Here is a 14,469-nt window from a genome sequence, read left to right as displayed (position 1 = left end):
AATGTGGGTGACCTCTAGAAGCTAGAAAAAGCAAGGAAATGGATTCTCCCCTGGAGTCTCCAGAAGGGAACACACCTGTGCTGACACCTTGACTTTAGCCCAGTGAGACCCATTTCAGACTTCTAACCTCCTGAACTGTAAGCTAATAATTGTGTGTCACCTTATGCCACTAAATTTGTAGTAATTTGTTATAACAGCCGTAGGAAACTAATACCCACAGCCTCCCCATCAAATCTTGTGGCAAGTACACCTGGTGGAGGCCCCCTGCATCATGTGCATAATCTGAGCTGCAGGGGATTCTCGAAAATGTTTTCAGCTTCTGGGCTTCGGTACTGGAAGGCACCAAGATGGGGTTGGAATGACATCAAATGCCAGTCACTCATATCCAGTGCAGCTGCCGTGGGAGCACATGGGGAGCCGGGGAGCCACAGGTGTATATGCACAGTGCCCTGAGGGACGGAGGCATGTAAATGTGGCAGAACAGAATTGGATGCCTGAGATTTTTAGGAAGTTTAACAAGTGTTATTAAGTCATTAAGGCACAAGGGGGAGGGGAAGAGAAGGCATCAGAATAGTTGCCTGTTTTACTGAACTAGAAGTTACTATCTGATCTGTTAGCTATCGCTGGCAGGGTGGTAGTAAGGAGAGATTGTATGTAAGTATCAGTATCAGGGATAATTATTGACATTCTACAACTTATCTCAACTTTATACAGTCAGTCCATATGGCAGACTATATTTTCCAAAGATGGCCTCAACAGTATCTTCCACCGTACAGGCCTTCCTACACAGTGACTTTGATACTCTTCCCATTGAGAAATGAGGCCTTTGTTTCTCGCCTCAAAAAACCTGGCTCTCTGGACTAATAGGGAATGTGACTTCTAAGGCTAGATCACAAAAGATAACTCAGCTTCTTACTAGCTCTTGAAGCTATCAGCCACCACGTAAGCTATCTGACTATCCTGAGGCTGCCATGCTGTGAGGAAGCCCAAACTAACCAGCCACACGGAGAGGCCTGGCATCACAAGACGGGAGAGAGATGCCTGGCCAGTACCCAGCTTCTCTGGTCCCTACTGCTCCATGTCCAGCCACCATCTGACTGCATGGTAGACCTTGAGCCAGACTGTCCAGCAGAGCCCTTCCCGACTCCTGACTCACTCTTGTTGTTTTAGGCCACTGAATTTTGGGATGGTTTGTCACGCAGCAATAAATAACCGGATTGGTCCATGCTGTCAGATGCAGAAAAACTGTCAATTAAGACCACAATCTTGTGTTATTCCTATCAAATTTCTTCACTGTGAGGTAAATAGTGTGACAGTTGTCAGTAGTAGAATAACCAAATCTAAAGCCCACCTTCTCTTGCTGTAGAATATTGGCCTAAGAAACTCATTCTTAAAATATGTATCAGAAGCAGTTTGTTGGTTGGTTTATTGGGGGAGGATTTAGGAAAAGGGGAATTGGTAGCATTGAGAAAGAATTTCATACTGGCTAATTCAACATGTGAATAAGCAAGACTCCCGGTAACTTCTTTTGAAAGTAGAATTGCCTCAGTGTGGCAGGTACAGGTGCTGCAAATCTTTACTTTGGGGAGTGTCATCAAATTTGGGACCCATTTAGGAGATGGAAAAAAAGAGATGAAACATAGCCGGACTAACACACAATGAAGAGTGTAGCCCACCTCCCCAGCAGGCTGACTGCTCTTCTTTCTTTTTCTACCACTTCTTTTTTGCACATGCCTCCTTCCTTGATACCTAAAGTTTATTGCTCCTGAAGTTCAAGTTCAAGGTCCCCTCGGAAATGGTACATAATAATACATTGGTCTAAGTCATAGTACCTTATATTTCTGCGGGTTTTTGCAGTTTTCAACAACTTTCATCACATCCATTATCCCATTTCAACCAGAGAACCCCATGATGTAGGCAGGGCTAACATTAATGTCCCTGGTTTCACCAATTAGGAAACAAAACAAAAGTGTTGTCCAAAATCACGGTGCCAGTGTGTCTAAGAGGCTGGATTAGTGCTGAGCTGTTCTCACTCCCATTTGGCGTCTGCCACCCCAGAACATCCATTCAACTGGCCTTTGTAGCAAAATCAGTGTTAAGCTGGAGAGAGGGAGAGGTGATTTGTTCTGCCTGCCCACCATCTTCAGTCACCAAAATATGGCCTATTTGAAGCCCAATTCATTGAGAGCCTGAAGCATGACTATTTTCTCTTATTACCTGACTAATGATGTCAGTTTGACACTGTATTTTGCAAGTGGAAACCTGCCCCGATAATGACATAAGAAAGGTCAGGAACTGCTCCCTTTGCAGGCTCCCATGACATCCCTAAAAAAGCTTGCCCTTTGAATTTTGTCAAATGGTCTTTGGCCTAAAATAGGATAGAAATGGCATGTGCTGTTTCTTCTTTAAGGGTTATTTATTATTATTTTTTTAGATCCTCAAAGTGTGTTTCTTCACATTAATATATTTTCCAGATGTAAATTTTTTTTTTTTTTGGCTCTGAATATTGCAAAATGGCTCTTTCACCACTGATGGAAGAAAACAGCCAAAGCAAGAAGAGGCTAAGGGGCTACATTAACTCAAGGTGCTTTCATATATGTGAATATACAGTTATCAAGCTAGAGGTACTGAGAAAAAATATTGAAAGAATGTGTAGTTTTCATTTAAGGAATGAGTCTCACTCCTTTACAGTCTAATTGGGGGGAAATAAGTGCAGGTAGACCTTGCATGTAGACTCTATGTACAAAAAAGATGTTCCTTGCATCTTCTCCCCTTAAGTAAATTATGTGATACTGAATGAAGGCACAGGGAAGTCTGAAGCCATTGCAATTTTTAAAAATAAACCCAATTTCTGAATTACGTATGTGTCCATGTGTATCTCATATCGCATGTTGACATAAAGCCCCTCTTCTGTAGTGAAACATCGAATCTAAATAAAATGTTTTATATAATAATACTAATAATAATAGCTATCATTTAATAGCATTTCCAACGTGCCAGGCACATGTATTCATTCACTGAATTCTCTCAGTGACCCCAAGGTAATTACTATTACCATCTGTAATTTATAGATGCGAGAACTGAGGTTCAGCAAAATTAGTAAAGACGGAGTACGATTTTAAATCCGGGCCGCCTGGTATCAGTCTGGGCTGTAGCTGTGGACGTAAATATACAAAGACCCCAGATTCAGAGTTCCTATAACTGCCGGTTAGTAGCACGTTCCATAAGCCTGAGTTCTCCCACAGAACTGAGCTGGAGTGTGGTTGCCAGATGGCTTGGCTTAGTCACTCAGTACTCAGATGGTCCATGCAATTTTCAGGTTGAGAGTCGTAGTTGATATCAAGGCATTAATGAGACACTTCAGGATTTTATTGTAATCACTGAGAAGCTTTTTCACATCATCCAGCCAAAAGGTTCATGAGTCCCGCTAAGTAAGCAGTGTGCCTGTGCCGAGAGGTACCCGATCACAGGGAAACAGACACTTTTCCTCTGAGTAGACAATGCATCCTGATAAGTGATGCGTGTCCGCGGCAAGCCTTCCCCTTCCTCATGCAAACAACTGTCCTTCGCAATGCCTCCGATCTGAAAAGCCCACGAAAGGGGAGGGAAATGGAGAAAGAGCAAACTTGAGAGAAAAAAGGAGTCATTCCTTCCCTTTTAGAAGGACTATTGTCTAATCCATACCCACATGTAAAGTGTCCCTTGATCAATTTTGTCTTAATTACTGAATGTAGGAAAACAAGATCATTGTTAATTCATGCAGTTTAATTTATGCATAGGAGAATTATACAGGATAATTACCTGCAGTTGAAGGAAATGAATAGTGTCAGAGCTGGTTAATCCATGCATGGTTCACCCTTCTATCCCTCTTTCAGAAAAGACTTAAAGCGGTAACCAGTGTGTGTGATATGCAAAATTGCATTGGTTTGTTAAACAGAAGTATTTTTTGCCTTTGATTTGCATCACAAGTAGAGTTCTCAGATTTGGACTGACTACATTTGAATATCATTTTCGGAACAAAAGCTTTGATTCCCTGACTTAACTCCTGTTTGATCTTTTCCAGAAGTGCCCATTTTTCAAATCAGTGCAAGAGAAATTATCTTCATGGGCCCTATGTTAGCCTGAGTAAAATTTCTTTCATGGGACTAATTCAATGGGAATGATGATTATTTCGTTTATCAAGATTTATGGGAGATTTATAATAATGATTGCTAGTTTCCTCATTGTCTGGAACCTCTGGGATCCAGTGGCTTCCAAAAACTAAAACCGAAACAAACAGCTGGAACAAATTATGGGACGATGAGTGGACACAGATGGAAATATCCTTGTGACTTTTGTCAAGCAATAGATAGCTGTTAAAGCCCCTTGGAATTCATCTATGGTAATTGGGAGAAGAACAAGACTTGGTTAAAGTTTATTAAAAAAAATTATTCTCCATAACTTTTCAAACATTTTAGACAGGTTACAATAATACACAATTAAAAAAGAGAATAAGTATCAAAAGAAGGAGCTTAGAAAAGTCAATATTCTAACTTTAAAAAATTAATGTTTATGCTACAATTGAGCAGCAAGTTTTGCTCTGAACTTCGTTGTAGCCAGACCAAAACGGGTACATATTCGGTTATCACTGAAGTTACTGCTATCAGGAAGATGGACATGAGAAATACAGCAGTTCCTCGGAGGGCCAATTCCCCCAGCGATGAATTATAAAAGAAATGTCTTATGTGGGAACTGACACAGAGGAGGTTAATTTGAGCTCATTAAACCAGAGCATTGCAGTGAAGTTCAAAAGTCGACACTTTGCACGTCGACCTTCACTCTTATTTTCTTATCCCTCCATCAAGTTCTCCTAAAGATCCAAAAGGAGCAATCAAAGGAAACTCCATGAAGAGAAAAAGAAATATGTATAGTTGGCCTTCAATTGCTCTGTTTTGGACAAAAAAAAAAAAGAGATTCAACTTTTCTAAGGCAAAGTTACATGCCATAATCAGATTTTTGTCTTCAGGCAAGGTTAGCAGAAGTTGAGGGTGACTCCTCCCTGCCTACACGTTCTCACAGGGGAGGCCGGCTGAGACAATTGAGTTGCAACTTCATGATAATCTTATTACAGTGCCAGAATTCAGCACTTGAGATCTTAGGTTTTAGCAAGACCAACTTGATTAGCAAAATGAAGAAGAGCATAAAAACATAAAACTTTCATTGCTTAGGTAAGGCCATTTGTCTTTATATCCTTGACCTTGATGTTGATGATGATGGTAGTGGTGGTCGCAGGCATCTGTTTTACTGAGTGTATACTCCATGCCTGGCGTTATACTTTACAGGCTTGATGTCCCTTAATCCTCACAATAACTTAACGATGTAAATGTTATGAGCCCCATTTTAGAGGAGAGGAAACTGAGCAGAGGTCATTGTTCCAAAGAGGAAATTCACACCAATTGTGTGACTGCAGACTGATGATCTAACCACACACCACACGACTTGAGGTATCTGTGTGTGCACGTGTGTGTTTAAGCTTCTGGATCCTGCTGCACCCTTGCGCTTACTTGCTGCTTCTCTCTGTTGCTTACAAAGACACTGACTGTGGCAATCTCTAAGATTCTGTCTAACTTAAGAACCTCTATTCATTAGAGCTGTGATGGCATGACATTGTCTCTGAGCTGACTCTCAGGAGATACGTAACATATGTACACATGTGTTAAGTTTAAGTGTATTCTCATTTACTAAGACAAATGCTCCCACTTAAACCATTTTCCTTGACTCTGGAAGTGCAAACAGAAACATAACTGATAAATTTGATACTGCCCTTCCCTGCTGAGAATATTAATTGTGGCACACAGCGTGGTCTGAAATCCAGCTCTGGAAGGCAGCAGGAGGGCAGGGGGTGCAGTGGCTGGCTGTGTCCAACCACCTGTCCATACTGTTGCCCCCTTTTTCTCTTTACCCTGAATACCCCAAGCTGAACAGTTGGAGGGCATCTGCTCTTGGGGCTGGAACACCCACACTGCTGACTCGGAAACAATAAACCCATCCTGCCAAATGATATATTTTTGGTACAGAGAAAAATGTGTCCCTCCTAGGGATCAAAATACATTCTTACGTGAATGCATGCCATTTTGTAAAGACATTGCCCAGTCCGCATTCCACATTCTCTCATCCCATTGGATTGTACTCAGCACCCACATTTAATGTTCTCTGTACTTTCAATTCCAAAGTCTTGGGATGAGGTTTGAGAAACACACAGTGTGAATGACATCCTTCAAAAAAGAAAATGTTCAGAGCAGCTGGTTGTCTGGAGGGCGTCCACTGAAAAGCTCACAAATCATACCGTAGAAGATCAACTCTTAAAAATGCCTGCTTGGTGGTAAAATATCCTAGGATCTTGTGCCATATTTAATACCAACTGCATTTTTTTATTTAGGAAGAATCAACTGTTTTTTTTACCCCCTCTGCAGATATTATATAGTCTCTCTAACTGAAGCCTAGCTCAGCTAATTCGACTTTCAAGAGACTTGAGAATGCACAGTACTATAAATGAGATCCTAGGTAAATTATAAAGCTCAGGAAATCAACCTCCTTTGAAAGATTTTTCCTCTGGGAGATGCACAGGAAGTCTCCATCCAGACCTCATTAAACTGGAGACAACTTGATAATACATCCTCATCATTGTAACGATAAGAATAGCGAATGCTATTCACTGTTCTAAGCACTTTAATTCAGTAACCTATTTAATTTTCACAGCAAACTATGAGTTTGGTTCTTTTCCCAATTTTACAGATGAGGCAATTAAGGTCTGGAGAGGTTAAGCAACCCATCAAGGCCATACAATATAAAGTGGTACTGCCGGGCCACAAACCCAGGCAGGCTGAATTCTTTGGTCTCAGCAGCCCTGAGATGGAAAGCTCGTTTGTTTTGTCAGCAATTGGAAAACAGAAGATTAGATGACCATGAGTTCCAGTCCTGATAGGCAGTTACTTTTGAGTCTTTACAACAGTGGAAAAGTTTTTTCTTTTAAATCCTAAGATTCTCAGAGCCATTCCTTTTTGCCACTAAGTAAGAGAGACAGTTTTGTCCTGTGTTTCTGGTAAAGACTACAATGCCTTTTTCAAATATTTCTTGTAGTGGAGTTGGAATCAAGCGACTAAAGAACATTAATCGTGACTCAATTCTTTACATATTGAAAGAATGGAAGGCAGATGTGATCAAGATTGTGGCATACTGTGTGCACAGAGAAAAATTAAACCCTGGGAAGATTTTTTTAAGTATCTCTGGCGAGGCTCCACCCCAGATCAATTAAAACAAAATCTCTGGGGATGAGGCTCAGACAATCACATTTTTAAAAAGCTCTCCAGGTAATTCTAATACGCAGCCAGGTTTGAGACTCTCTAAATTATATTAGGCTCTTTCTAGATGTTATTGATAGTTATATCAATAGGAAGGTGCAGAGGCTGAGATATAGGTTAAATATTTATTCTAATGTGGTAAATATCTTCAGATAAACCCAATAATTCAGTTCTGGGTTTAGTCAAAACTGAACTTTCTGGATTTAGCCACAGGAGTTTAAGGTACAAGGCATTACTCCTGAACAGCAAGGATTACCCATTTATTTTTGTTGAATCTAAAATGCTGTTATTATTGTTACACTATGTTATTCTATGTTATAATGAGCATCTCACTGTGGGGAATGGTTATGGAATAAGAAAATAAAAAGCAAGGAGAGTGACAGTGAGACAAAGATCAGTTGTTCCTGAAACCTCTGAGCACCTGATCAGAACTGATCGATGATGTCTTTGGGGCCACAGGGCATTCTGAGTACTGGTGACCCTCCGCTCCAAGTTGAAGGAAAGTCACATTAAGAAGCAGGCAAAGAAGGGAATTCCCTGGCGGTCCAGTGGTTAGGACTCTGCGCTCTCACTGCCAAGGGTGTGGGTTCAGTCCCTGGTCGGGGAACTAAGATCCTGCAAGCCACGCAGCGCGGCCAAATTTAAAAAAAAAAGAAAAGAAAAAGAAACAGGCAAAGAAAACTAGAGGAGGAGTTCTGCTTTCTCAGCTAAAGGAAAATAGAGATGAGTAGAAGCAAGACCACATGTGGGTGGTAGAAACTCCAATTCTAGTTCTAGTTCTGCCAACAGTCTTGTTGGTACAGTTGTCTACAGGTCAATTTCCTGGCCTAGGAATCACGGTAATTGTCCTACCTAATTTACAGGGTTGCTGTCAAGATACAGATGTCAAAGCATTTGGAAAAGAGCAATCTGCAAACATGAAATGTTATTATGAGTCTCCTCATTAGGTGATACTACAGACAGCTGTGTGGCCACCAAAAGATGCACCATTCTGTTTATTTTTATTCCCCAAAGGGTCGCCTATTCCAAAGTCTTCTAAATTTAGCATCAGGTACTAAATTCTTTGGATGCTCCATATGGTGGATAAGGCCTCTGTCAATTGGCTTGAACACCTAACTTCCCTACACAGAGATTATTTCATCTTTTCATTTTTACATGACTAAAGCTACCAAGCTCAGTGCTGCCAGTTTGTTCCAAGTATGCATTTGTTTCTCCAGTCCTGACAGCCTTAGACCCCTCTGTGCCCTTGTCCATGGTGAAAGCCTCAGGATATTCCCACAAGCTTCTCCCTACAAGCCAGAGGACGGAGGCAAAATCTGAAGTCCCCTGACCACATGGTTCCTTTCCCTGTTAATCTGCTCCATGTCCAAGAGAGATGGTCCCAGCTTGGGGGTTTCTGTGTTTACACAGATGTTGGTCTGGGAGGAATGGAAAATTAGATGGATCTGGAACTTATTAAAGCCAGTTAATCTGACCACCAATGTGGTCAAATTATAGGCTTCTTGTTTGCTTCGAAGTGGGATTGGGTCGACTCACCGAGGAAAAAGGCTAAACCAAATCTCCCTCTCCTTCTAGAGAGAATAGACAAATTTCCCTTCTCTATGACCTCATCTTTACCTGCACCGAGATTCGAGGAGGACAGGGATTATCATGTATTGCATTCATCCTACATCTCCCATTCTTACCTTCACTGTGTTCTAAAGTGCTCCGTAAAGCGGGTGAAGGTTAAGAATTACTGTCTCTGACACTATACTTGCCTGCTTCGTGCTAGATGCGGGCCCTGACACCCATACACTATTTGGGATTGCCTTCTTATATCAGCACTGGGCCAGTAGACATCCAATAAATTAAAATGTTCAAATATACATGTAAATAAAGAAAATGGCAAGACGGGAATAAAGACACAGACCTACTAGAGAATGGACTTGAGGATATGGGGAGGGGGTGGGGTGAGATGTGACAGGGTGAGAGAGTGTCATGGACATATATACACTACCAAATGTAAAATAGATAGCTAGTGGGAAGCAGCCGCATAGCACAGGGAGATCAGCTCGGTGCTTTGTGACCACCTAGAGGGGTGGGATGGGGAGGGTGGGAGGGAGGGAGATGCAAGAGGGAAGAGATATGGGAACATATTGTATATGTATAACTGATTCACTTTGTTATAAAGCAGAAGCTAACACACCATTGTAAGGCAATTATACTTCAATAAAGATGTTTAAAAAAAAAAAAAAAAGAAAAGAAACGAAGACCCAACACAGCCATAAATAAATAAAAATAAATAAATTAAAAAAAAAAAGAAAAAAAAAGAAAATGGGATAACAAATTCCTAAAAACCCATCACCGAGTGGAACGATTGTCAAGAATTTTCCACACTTGCTTCATCCATCCCTTTTGTTATTGTTGTTATTAAAGCATCTTAAAGTAAATCTAGACCGTATGTCATTTCACTCCTACAAGCTTCTGTGGGCATCTCAAAAGTGTGGACGTTTTCCTGCATGATCCTAATTCCATTTTGCACCTAGCAAAATGAGCGATATTTCCTTAGTATCGTCTAATATCTAATCCATATTAAAATGTCCCAAGTGTCTCAAAAATGACTTTTTTCATTAGGTTTGTCATCATGATTAAAACAGGGTCCACACGTTGCATCAGGATGGTATGTCTTTTGAGTCTCTTGTCCTTCCTCCTTCCTTTTTTCCCATGAATAAATGATTTGATGAGTAGGGAGTCTGAAGCCCTGAGAAGATCTGTCCAGAGAAAGCCTGTTACCTGCTTTATTTCTCCCAGGCTGACCAAAGAATCACTAGCTCTCACTCTACTTTTTATAACTTCGCCCAGGCTGACCAGATGGGTGGGGTGGTGGAGACAGTGGCTAAGGACCCAAGAAAATGAATGAAAACCACTTTCTCACTAGTGAACCAGAGATAAAATTTAAAACACAGAGCCAAAAGAAAGCCAGGCATTTCAGAGTGAGATTTGAGTCCCAAAAGATAAAAAGTATCCCTTCAAACAATTCTACTGTGACCCAGAGGATGGAGTGAATTCACAGGGAATGGCCTAGAACAGGGTTGAAACTGGTGAGAGTCAGGTGATGGAGTGGCGTGGTAGGGGAGACAGGTTGTCTTGGGAAAAGTCTTCCAACCTCTCTTTTTCCTGCTCTATAAAAATGGATCTGACTCCCCTCCAGGTAGATTGGCTAAGGGCATGAATGGGCAAAGGGTCACAGACAGCTAAGAGCAGAAGTTAATTTGCTAGCCGAGTGGCGCTTGGTGTGATTTTAGGAGTTATGTGGGCATCTGAGAGGGGAAGCTTCCTGCCAGTGCCTTCGGGCTCAGAATCCAAGTAATACGGCATTTCACATGTGTACAAATAAGCCCGTAATGTATTCTTTTGTCTTTGCTGTTGGGAATTTGCCATATGTTGATGGGTCCAGTGTGGGATCCATAAACATTTGTTCTTTCTTTGCACTAAATTGTACTTGAAGCTAAGGATTAAATGGACTTTTTGCTTCACTCCTGTTTCTACAGCTTCAAATCCTCTGGACAGAGCAAGGGATAGTAAGAAATTATTTTATGCCCTTGGCGTACCATAAAAAGGGACATAATTCTGCTTTGTTGATAATCTAGGTATTTGCACATCGCTATACCTAACTGCTTTGCATTCTGGTTATAAATTATTTGGTTTTGGCAAACAAAAATAACTCAGCAGATGTTGTTAATATGACCACCTTCTTGGTATGCAGCAGCAAGGACCAGTAATGAAACCACTATCCCTATTATAGCAGTTTAATTTGCAAAAATTACCATTCAGAGAACTCGTGTACAGGCCTCTGGGAAACCACTCAGCTTTGAAACTGCTGGCATGTGATGGCACATTCATACACAGCCTTATTCTATTTGAACCACGGAGTAACTTTCTGACACTGAGTTTTTCTGAAATGTTATTGTTTGCATCCTCCTTTTTTAATCACCTCTACTTTGTTTAGTAATAATACATGTGACTTCAGACAGAACGCCACAGGTCTAAGAAGACCAAGGTAAAATTATCAGAGAAATTTACTTTAAGGCAGAGAGAATTAACAAGACAGATAAATTTCCCCCTATTAGTACATAATGATTGGAAAGTGCCAGCATTCAACTAGCTCATTTCCTTAATAAAAACATCTTTTTATTTGTGTGTTGCTTAAGAAACAACAACAACAACAACAAAAAATTAGTGCTCACTTCGGCAACACATATACTAAAATTGGAACAAGACTGAGAAGATTAGCACGGCCCCTGTGCAAGGATCACATGCAAATTTGTGAAGCGTTCTGTATTTTTCTATTATACATAAAATAGATAAGCAATAAAGATTTACTGTATAACACAGGGAACTATATTCAATATCTTATAATAAGTTATAATGGAAAATAATCTGAAAAAATATATATATAACTGAATCACGTTGCTGTACACCTGAAACTAACACAATATTTTAATAAATCAACTATACTTCAATTGAAGTAAGTCAGAAAGAGAAAAACAAATATCGTATATTAATGCGTGTATGTGGAACCTAGAAAAATGGTACAGATGAGCCAGTTTGCAGGGCAGAAGTTGAGACACAGATGTAGAGAATGGACATATGGACACCAAGGGGGGAAAACTGCGGTGAGGTTGGGATGGGGGTGTGCTGAATTGGGCGATTGGGATTGACATGTATACACTGATGTGTATAAAATTGATGCCTAATAAGAACCTGCAGTATAAAAAAACAAACAAAACAACTAATACTAAACTTTCATTGGGTTATTTGTATGGAAATATGTTAATATAAATGTTTCAGACATTACATGAAATTTCTAAAAATCTTATATTTGTATTTGTATGGAAATATGTATGGAAATATGTTAATATAAATGTTTCAGACATTAAAAAAAAAAAAAAAAAGAAAAACTTACAACATAAGATTTAACAAACATTTTTGTGCTTTCATCAGACTGTAGTGCAAACACAACAGGTCATTGCTTCATGTAGTAGATTCACTCCAATACCACTATCCCTTTATCGATTTTTTAAAATTAATTTTTATTGGAGTGTGGTTGCTTTACAATGTTGTGTTAGCCTCCACTGCACAACAGAATGAATCAGCCACACGCATACAGATATCCCCTCCCTTTTGGACTTCCCTCCCATTTAGGTTGCCGCAGTGCATTAGGTAGAGTTCCCTGTGCTATACAGTATGTTCCCATCAATTGTCTATTTTATACATAGTATCAATAATGTATATGTGTCAATCCCAGTCTCCCAAATATCGATTATTAATTTTCATAATAAGTCTGCGTTATGAGAAGTCTTTCTATAAAGTTACAGTTACATAAACGAATCATTCCAATTGCTAACAATAAGCACCTGAAGTTGATCAGCACACGCCATCATTTACGGACTTCTAAAAACTGCATGACACAGGCTGTAATCAAGAGAATCAGAACAGAGACTGTGAATAATAATGCATATCTTCCCACATAAGTTCTTTCATCTTCCCTCCTCTGGATGAGCCCTCACTTCTTTTTTTTTTTTTTTTTTTTTTTTAAAAAGCCAAGTTAAGGAGCTCCAGGGGCCAAAGCTGAAAAGGCATCCAGGTGTTCTAACCCTGCATCCCTTGGCCCCTTTAAAACCCCTACGAGCTGCACTTTATACCCTCATATATTATATTCAAGTCTATAATAAGATGCCTTGAATGCTAAGCATTTGAAGTGCTGCTTTTAAAAGTGTTGTCATAACAACAGGAATAAAATGACAAGTATAACTTAACTTTGAAAAGACTGCCTTAGTTTTAAGTCCATTGCTTTACCTAAGCAAGGGCTTAACTGTAACCTCCTAGTGCAAACGAAGGCTGTGATCAAATGACATTACCATAATTGAGTCGGTATCTTTAGCTATATTTGCCGTCACATAAAATTGTCAGTCCTCCATCAATTCAATTTAATTGCTCGGATGGCCAGAAATAAATTAATTGACCATAAGAAGAATCTATTTGTTTGATTATATAGGCCATATCTGAAAAGCGTTAAGATAATTTCTTATCCTTTCTCTGAGATGAACTGTACCATGTAGCTTAATTATAAGGTTCAATTCCATTTTCTACCTGACTCTCATGCCCGCAAATGAATACCAGTGTTGGTCACCCATGCTGGGCAAGGAAATAGTACATGGTGCATGATTATGCTTCCCAGCACACTGTTGGGTACATTCTTCCAGGACCTAAGGATTTTTTTTCTCTTTAAGATGTCCAAAGATGTAGCTCCATTCTAGTGAAAACGATTAAAAATATGAGCTTTTAAAAATGGTAATTTCAGTAAAGTCAAATAACAATAGAAGATGTCAGTGTCATTTTGATGCTGTTTTGAAGTAAAGAAGCAACAATCACCATTAGCTAGAAATGAGTTGCCAAGCTCTAGGGGTAAACAGGCTACATGCAAGAAAAGCCTGAAGGAGTTGATAACACCAGGCATGGGACCATTTTCTTCTATGTTGGAGTGTTGTTTTTGAATCTGATGATCAAATAATGAGGATTTGTGGTGGGTGTATTTTTTTCTCAGCAGGATCAGCCAAGCTGTCTATGAGGACCATGTTTCCAAGAAATTTTCCCTTTTGATGTACATGGTTTTGAATAGGTTTTAAAAAAAATTGGGTAATAAGTGCAAAATGCTTTTTCCTTCGAACCAGGAAACAGTTGGTCCTGTTTTGATGTCTAGTTTGCACCAAATGAGGGTCTCCGAGTGTTCTAGACTTTGCATTTTAAAATGAGTTATAACAACATTAGTCAAAATCCATTCAACCCCTCTTGACATTTAAGTGAGTTTTATGTCCTGAGTCATTTCTCTTCTAATTATCGTGAGGCCAGCTGCTTCTCCCTGCATTTATTTAATCCACCAGAATGGAAGAATATTGAAATCGAGTTTTCATTTTCCCCAGGCTGAAATGGTGTCAATTATCTAGAAGTTCCTACAACTGACTGTCCCAGTGAGTAGACATGCAATTAACGTTTCTTCTTTACTCTTCAGATGGTTCAGCCAGACCCTTAACATAGCTTTACAGTTCTCTGCTGTCGTTGCTTAGAGGGGGAATAAAAGAGAAAGAAA

General features: G+C 39.8%; 1 protein-coding gene and 1 non-coding gene across 4 annotated transcripts in view; both read left to right on the top strand.

Annotated features, from left to right (window-relative positions):
- Positions 1–14,469, top strand: part of RIPOR2 (RHO family interacting cell polarization regulator 2) — a 110,885-nt gene that overhangs the window by 30,526 nt on the left and 65,890 nt on the right. The window lies entirely within an intron of this gene.
- Positions 11,559–11,665, top strand: LOC118904640. Its single transcript, XR_005022087.1, has one exon. It is a non-coding gene; the product is annotated as a U6 spliceosomal RNA (small nuclear RNA).

The sequence above is a fragment of the Balaenoptera musculus genome, chromosome 11, assembly GCF_009873245.2.
Source record: "Balaenoptera musculus isolate JJ_BM4_2016_0621 chromosome 11, mBalMus1.pri.v3, whole genome shotgun sequence".
Lineage (NCBI taxonomy): Eukaryota > Metazoa > Chordata > Mammalia > Artiodactyla > Balaenopteridae > Balaenoptera > Balaenoptera musculus.
The sequence above is the reverse complement of the archived record's forward strand: the minus strand, read 5'-3'. Positions and strand labels throughout refer to the sequence as shown.